Genomic DNA, 8,122 nt, shown 5'->3' with positions numbered 1-8,122 from the left:
TATAACTTATATACACTAGGTGATTATAGAAGGAATCTACGGGTCTTTCTAGGGTACATTATTGCATAACATAGGAGCATTCATTTTACACTTAATAAAGAAAATATTGGATTTTCTGGAATCATACTCTATCACTTTTATAAGGAAAACGGTTTCTTCCTCAATCAAAACTCTTATGAACTCATAAACTTAATTGTTGACACTTTTTCAAAACTACTTGTATTCTCAGGAAATCAGTGAAATAGGAAAACAACATTTTAAGGATGGGATGTTAAATCATCAAACAGTTCATTTGGTCATCATAATGTAATTGATTTTGAAACATGTAAACTTACTATGATGTAACTTTTTCAATTATATTTATGATGGTTGTATTTACTTTGAGCACTATTATACTCGTTATTGTGATACTATACATGAAGTCCTCCACCCCCGGACGTTTCCACCATCCTTGGTTTGGGGTTGTGACAGATTGGTATCAGAGCATGGTTTATTGTGAACTAAGTATATCAAACCACATGAGATATGCAAACTATAAATACATTGGGACTAAAGTCCCTGATTAAACATTTCCAAACAACTATACTTTTATAAATAAATAGTTTCTTGTTAAAAGTGTACATGCATACATACTAAGGTCAGCATCATACTAGAACAAAACAAAAGTAGTGATTTGTGAATGCCACAAGTAGGCTTGGGGATGTATAGTCAGGTTTGGGAATGACATAGCCTGATCAACTACGTCTATCCCAGAAGTGATTAGCATATGCCCGGGAATGGTTGTCTTGTCGCAACAAGTCTAAAAACACACCAACTCTATCTACAAAGAAACATTGAAAACATAAGACAAACATTAAAATACTTTAGGAGTATTTTGTGGTACTATAAATAACTTATGTGAAAACTAAAGACCCCTATTAGTAGGTCTATAATGACCGAGTGCATACGCTAAGGTTATACATAATTAAAGATATTATAGACTCAGAATCTATGACTATTGCTATACTTCCTGTTCCTTGTTTGGTAGTGGACTTAGAGTAGAGTCATTTATTCGAAGGTTTATTATATCTTAGATTATGTATAACTGGTATGCATTATGTAATCATAGAAGTGACTAATGAGGATCACCCCTATAAGTAATTATAGGATTAGACGTCTATTAATTATCTCTTCTACCCCTATTTTCGCACCAGCAACGTGACGGGAGCTCAACTACCAAGCGAACCTATTCCTCCTAACTAGCAAAATGGTGGTTGGATCAGAGAGATATTCGAAGAGGATCTTGAAGAATTAATAGAGGAAGACCCTGACGAAAATTCGGAAGAGGAGCGAGAGGAAGAGAAACCGAAGGAAAACAAAGGAAAGGAAGAAATGGGAGAGGACCCCAATGAGGCTTCCATGGTCCGACGCCTCTATAAGCCGTAGATTTATAGAGACAAAGTTAGGAATAAGGTCAATACCCTTCGTATGGCATGGATGAGGCTTCTACAACCTCAACAGAGGGGGATTAGTAGATAGGGCTCTCCTTGTCATAATACGCCGCATCACTCACTTGAGCATACAAACACGAGCAACGGTCATCCAAAATCATGGAGGTTGGTGCTACCACCAAGATCGCCGCAATTCTCCTTCGTCACCTGAATGGAGGCCACAAACAGATCAAAGAACACATCAGAGCCCTCAGAGGGAAGTGACCGCAACTCGAGCCGACACAAGGGAGTATCGGGAACGTCAAATAGCGTTAGAGAAAACACGTTGTAAAAGTAGGACATCAAATAACAGAAGCCAAGGCAGAGGATAGGGCAATGCAGACTTTCATATCTTCCTCCTATGGTCCACTAAACACTACCTGCCACGAGTAGCGAGAACACTACTGACATAAAATTATAGACTCAAACTCCTGGCGTGCGTTTGAACGCTTCCCCGTTATATACATAAATTCGACCTTTCAAATTCAGAGACTATGCTGTTCAAGGGGTCGCGTCACTATCGAATTTTTTTTCCGTACCATAATGTAATATGGACCTTCTATAAGGTCAAACTTTCCAGAACTTTATGTACTAGACTATATCAATGAAATTATCATACATTTTATTTCATTGGGAGTTTACCAAATATATCATAAACCTGGTATTACAAACGATTCGATTATGGTGACTCTGAGATTGCTTAATGTATACCTCCAGGTTAGGCATAATTAAGAGACGATCAAATTAGAAATGGTGAGTCCGCCCTGGGTCCTGTTCCTTGTTTGGTTGTAGGCCTAGGGCAGACTCATTAAGTTCAACGGCCTATTGGACCTTAATTATACACAATTGGTATATGCCAAGTGATCTTGGGAGTGGATCAGGCGTGGAACAAAGATTACAAGGTTTCATTCGATTCATTACTACCAAATTTATAAGTTTATTTATATAGACCTCTACTATGAATTGATTGCAACATTCGAACAATAGGGAAATACTATACTTGAAAACTAAGAACCTAGTTTTACGACCCCCGACTAATTACCATTACAAAAAGACTTATACCCAATTTGTCTTCGAAATTCTATAACAGAAAGATGCCACCTCGTAGGTCTGCTAGACGCACTGGCGGAATGCAAACAAATCCACCACACCCGCCTCCCTAATATTATCCTGTCATGTTCCAAGTTGCGGTCACAGTCGCGGTGGCAGCTGCTATGTCCCAAATCAGCACTGACAATACTAGAAGGACAAGGAGTGGTACTAATAACTCCACTCAAGGAGGAAGCCAAGGGTGCACGAGTGTAAGTCCCTAATCTACTTGTGTATCAATCAGATCTGTTTGATGGTGCAGAATCCCAATCAAACGGATGATGTCAGATCAAATAGAAGAGAAGGAGAAGAAGAATAATATGAATCTTGCATGTATTGATATGAATGAAGATCCGGATACAAGAGATTCACACACACTAACACACACTCTTCTCTCTGGACCGTGCACTCTCTTCTATTCATTAATCTCTACTCCTCACCCCTAACACCTATATATATACAAGGGGAACATGGGCCGGAGAACATGGGCTGTAAATGGGTTTACGGACGTAAACACAACCGTAAACACGTATACGCCCGTAAACACCAAGTTGTTTACGGTCCAAGACACAAAAATATATTTTTCTAGAAAAGTAAAGTATAAACCATATTTTTGACCCAACAATCTCCCCCTTGGTTTATAACATTCTTTTCTTAATTGACTCAACAAGCTCCCCCTAAAAAGTAGCTGGCTTTTCTTGTTAATCTTCATTGGGAGATTGGCTTCAACATTTATCTTCAAATTCTTCACAACTTCAAGATGTACTTGATGAATCTTTAATGAATCACTTCATCTTGAGCACGTGAGCTTTTCTTCAAGATTTGACTCTGAGCGCACATTGGGTGAGGATGCTTGATGTACTGATTCTTGTAAGATGACGCTTTTAGCTTGAGAATCTTTATAGAGAACTTCAGAGAGAAATAATTTTTTGGATCACTTCAGCAGGTTCATAGATAGCAGCAGATTGATTAAGGAGGCTTCAATGCAATTCGTCACATAATCTCCAATTTCAGCTTCACCTTGCTTCTGGGGTTGAAAGATTGAATGTTGAAAGAATAATCTTCATTTCTTGCTCCTTCGAATGAGAATTCTTCGATGCTCACGGACGAAGCCTTGTCTCAGAAATCTACGACACAAACTCCATGAATTTCATCTTCACCTGAATTCACTTTTCAAGACAAAACAAAACTAAAAGAAAACTTAGCACACAAATTAAAACAAAAACAAAAACAAAAATATTTTTGGAAATTTGATTTTCTTGAACAAAAAGTAGAACATAAATAACACTATTTTTTGATTTTGAATATTCTGATTTTTTTTTTTAATTTAATTCTCCCATAATATTTAATTTAGAAGAACACTATGAACAAACTTAAAAAAATAATAGCTAACTTTAAGAGTGATTTGGGATCAAAGTTTTTTAGACATCCTTTATCCGTTTATCAGTACCTCTCCCTTCATGACTAAATTTGGTCAATCGCCGGTATTGTGGTCCACCTAAACACGAGAGATTGTGACAAAATTAGGACATACTATAAGTGACAAGACAATGTGATCCTAAGTTCCTAGATAATATTCCTTAAGGACCATTCAGCTGACGACGACCAAAGATATTGTTGTCCACCTAAATTGAGCAGCGAGAACTACAGACAAATTGTATGTGTTCAATTTTAATTGTACTAGAACGTGTTTCCCACCTCCAGATATGCTCTAGCCATCAAGTACTTTCAGAATACTCCTTACACCGGGTGAGCAGACAATTATTAAGAGAGAAGATAAATTTAGAATGCATATGCTATACATCCAAGTCGGATCTCTTCCAATCACGCAAATGATGAAACATATGACTAACTGAGGCTTTTAGAGGGATTGATAAGAGAATGAAGCATATACTGTGTACCAGGTCGGATTTTGAGTCACGCAGAGGAGACAATATATGGCTAACAGATAGAAAGAATTGCATAGAGAGAAGATGCAGAGAGATAGAATTGCATATGTTACAGTCCAGGTCAGATCTCTCGATCACGCAGAGGAGGCCACATATGACTGACAGACAGAAAGAAAAAAATAACCTTCTACAGACCTAGTTTATCGGAATTCCCCAGTAACCCCATCCAACCGGAATTAAGGATAGAATCCGCACAACGAGGAAAAGTGAATCCACAGTTCTAGATACGGGTTCATTTAATGTGATCGGTAGATTCTCATGTATATCTCCCTGCTCAACCTATCCGAGCGTCGTATTGTCATGCTAAATGGATCTATCTAGGTCATGATTTCAAGTCTCTAGATTCCTTAAGTTCATCTATGCCTAGTCAAGTCCATTTTAAATCTTTCGTGCGTACCAACGCATCGAACACAGAGCCTAGACAATTCAGATTTAGTCCTGATAAGTTATAAAATAAACTTGAAGATCGATTAGATCTTTGTAACAGGTATTACGATGAACACAAAACAATAAATAAGACAAGAGTGAAACAAAATATGTCGAATGATTAGATCAAACAATCCTCAGCAGAGCTCGACTAAGAACTTCCGCTGTAGAGGATTTAGGGTTACAAGAACGATAAAAATAAACTTCTGAATAATGCTCTGATCGTTCTACTCTATCCTTCTTTTAAGATGCATGCAAGCACCTATATTTATATTAAACCCTACTAAACTCACGGATGGACAGGCCCATACCGGAGATACAAAAATGGACTAGCTAACGAGCCCAATAGACGCAACATATTATACAAAATACGACCCAACAATCTCCGCTTTGCGTCAAATTGGAGCGAGACTACTTCTTCTTCTTGCTTGGGCCAGCAGCGGGAACTTTCTTCGTAGTATCAAACAGATGAGAGATTAGCGCGAGAATAGTCTGTCTGGACCGAATGTACCATTGAATCATGTCATCGAAGTACTTGACATCATCCGCTGTGTTTTGCTTGCATCTGTGGATGATCCCCAAAACATGCTCTAAGCAGGCAGTGGTGTAGAGGTGTTTGTCAGCCAAGGCAAAAAGACATTTATGTCCTTCGTTCGTGGTAAAAATGACTGAATTCCTCCTCGAGTCAATTTTACCCATCTGCATTTGGTTGAGATCACTGGTAGAGCCAACAGGATATATTGTTGGTTTCTTCTTAAATACGCTCGCTATCTTCCGATCCATCAGTGCAACTTCCATGATGTAGCACACAATCATCCTCTTGAAATGGTCGATGATCGCACCGTATTCAGCTTCGTTGGTGAGTAGGATGTTGTGCAAGATTATCCAATCATGGGGATTAAGGTTTGGAAGATCTGCAAGGGAAATGGCATGTTCGGTTTTGACAGATCCCCGAAGTACCTTGAACCGAATGTTGATGAAGTTCCCTTCAGTATACGGCTTCAAGACCCGAACGTTGACAATTTTTTGAGCGCTCCAAGTCTGATACTGAGGTTGAGCGGCCTTCAGATAAAAATTGATCAAGTCCCAATCAACCTGTGGATGAGAATGAGGGAACTCTGAAACATTGGAGAAGGCATGAAAGATGAACTCCTTCCGGGTCAGTGACATGTCAAACTGAGAGTCAACGGTGTTGGAACAATCAAGAGAGATTACAGGTTCCAGCCACAAGATACTCGGTGTGTCAATGGCTTCTTTTATCATCCTCTCGAGAGTCCAGGCAGGAAAAAGAGTTTTCCTACTCTCAAGAAGGTCGTGGGCTTCCTTCTATTTTCTTTCTGCTTCTTCAGCCTCTCTAGCCACACGAGCACTGATATCAGCCCCATCGTTTCGACTTTTTCGCTTCAACAACTCAGCGATAGTCTCTCTATCTTCATCTTCATCCTCCTCAGCAATGTTTTTGCCTTTATCTTTCACACCAGAACCGGAGGCTTGGCCTACTGGAGGAGGTTCGGTTGTGTGAGTTGCTTTTGAGGTAGGAGGTGGTTGAGTCATTGATTCCTTCTCTCCCCCTTGTTTCGGAATGGACACGAAATCAAGTAGCCCTTCGATTTTGCTGAGCAGGGTAAGGGCGGGAGCGAGCTTTTCTATAAGGGTACGCCTCACAGAGTAGTTTAGAATGGGATCATGTGCTTCGAGGATGTTGGAGATGGCAGAGTGGACATCCGAAACACACGACTGTATCACCTCCCTTTCGGACCGAAGATAGTCAATCTCCTATTGAGAGTTGGAGAGTTGAACACTCTTGACCTTCAGAACGGTGGTCTTCTTGGCTAGAACATCCATAAGAGAGTTCTCGGCAGCCAAATCTTCTTGTAGCTTGGAGAGACGCTCGTCAATGGTTGTGCGAAAGGCTGAGTTGTCGTCTGAAAGTGTTTGACGAAATGAAGCGAAGGACTTCAACTCAGTTGAGACTGACGTTGCCAGCTGATGAACAATAGGTTCTAACGTAGTCTTGGAAGCATTTGCACTCTCCTGTAAAGACTTTAACAGGGCAGAGGCATCAGAAAATAGTTTATCGACTTTTTCGATCGCAACCTGACAGGCTTTCGTTGAGGCGTCTATGGCGGAGGTTGCAGAAGCAAGAGAATCTTGCTGAGCTTTGGAGAAAGCGTCAACAATCTTCTGAACTGCATCTTCAGAAAGGGATGTCTGAGTAGTGGAAGAGGAGGCGATGAGCAATTCAATCTTATCATGGAGCTCCTTGAGATGTCTTTTTGTGACAGGAGCGTCATCATCGTCATCACTCTGAACTTGAAACGGACTATAGTAGACCGAGTCAAACGTCATATCCTCCCCGCCAAGGAGTGGTTCTTCTCCCTCTGAAGCATGACTAGGAGAAGGTGGTGGTGGTGAAGCTGATGGTACAGTAGTATGGGTAGGTTCGGGTTCAGTTGTTTCGGGTGTTGGTGTAGGTTCGGGTGCTTTTGTGGTTTCAGGTGCTGGAGTGGTTTCGGGTGCATCAGTATGAACCCCCGTATCAGATATGTTGGCTCTAACATCTGCAGTGGATGTTGTGGTTGCGTCAGTGAATATTGGTGTTGGTATTGGGATAGAAGTGGGTGGTATTGAAGTAGTGGAAGTTATGGGGGGAATAGAAATAGGAATGGTTTTAGGTGGAGAGGAAATTGGAGAAGTAGATGCATGAACTTCTGGGGTAGGAGATCTGGGTGGAGTGTTGCCATGTGGAGAGTCATCAGAATCTGAACTCTCACCCTCAAACTCGCTTGAGGAGGAAGCGATAATCAACTTTCGCTTCGGCTGAGTTTTTCTTCTCTTAAGCTGTGGAGACTGAGCAGGCTTGGTGGGTTTCCTCTTCTTTGGAGATGGGCCTTTTGCTCATTTAGCCACCTGTTTCCCCTTATCAGCCTTTTTGCCTCTTGGAGCAGGCTTGTCGGCGTCATATATTGACTTCAACATCTCCGGAGTAAGATCCCTCGGACCAGAACACTTGAACCCTTTGTACGTCTGGATAATCCGGCTGTCAGCAGGAACATCCCCATACATAGTTTCCGGAATATAACCGTTGAATGGAAACTTTGAAGCGTCCGATACAATGATCTTCGTGGTATGGAAGGTACCAATCGAAGACATTGGAGCACCAGCGACAATGGGGACGTGGTACTTGTC

Source organism: Lactuca serriola, chromosome 8 (genome assembly GCF_051521515.1).
Source record: "Lactuca serriola cultivar US96UC23 chromosome 8, Lser_US96UC23_V15, whole genome shotgun sequence".
NCBI classification, from domain to species: Eukaryota; Viridiplantae; Streptophyta; class Magnoliopsida; order Asterales; family Asteraceae; genus Lactuca; species Lactuca serriola.
This window is presented reverse-complemented; position numbering follows the sequence as displayed.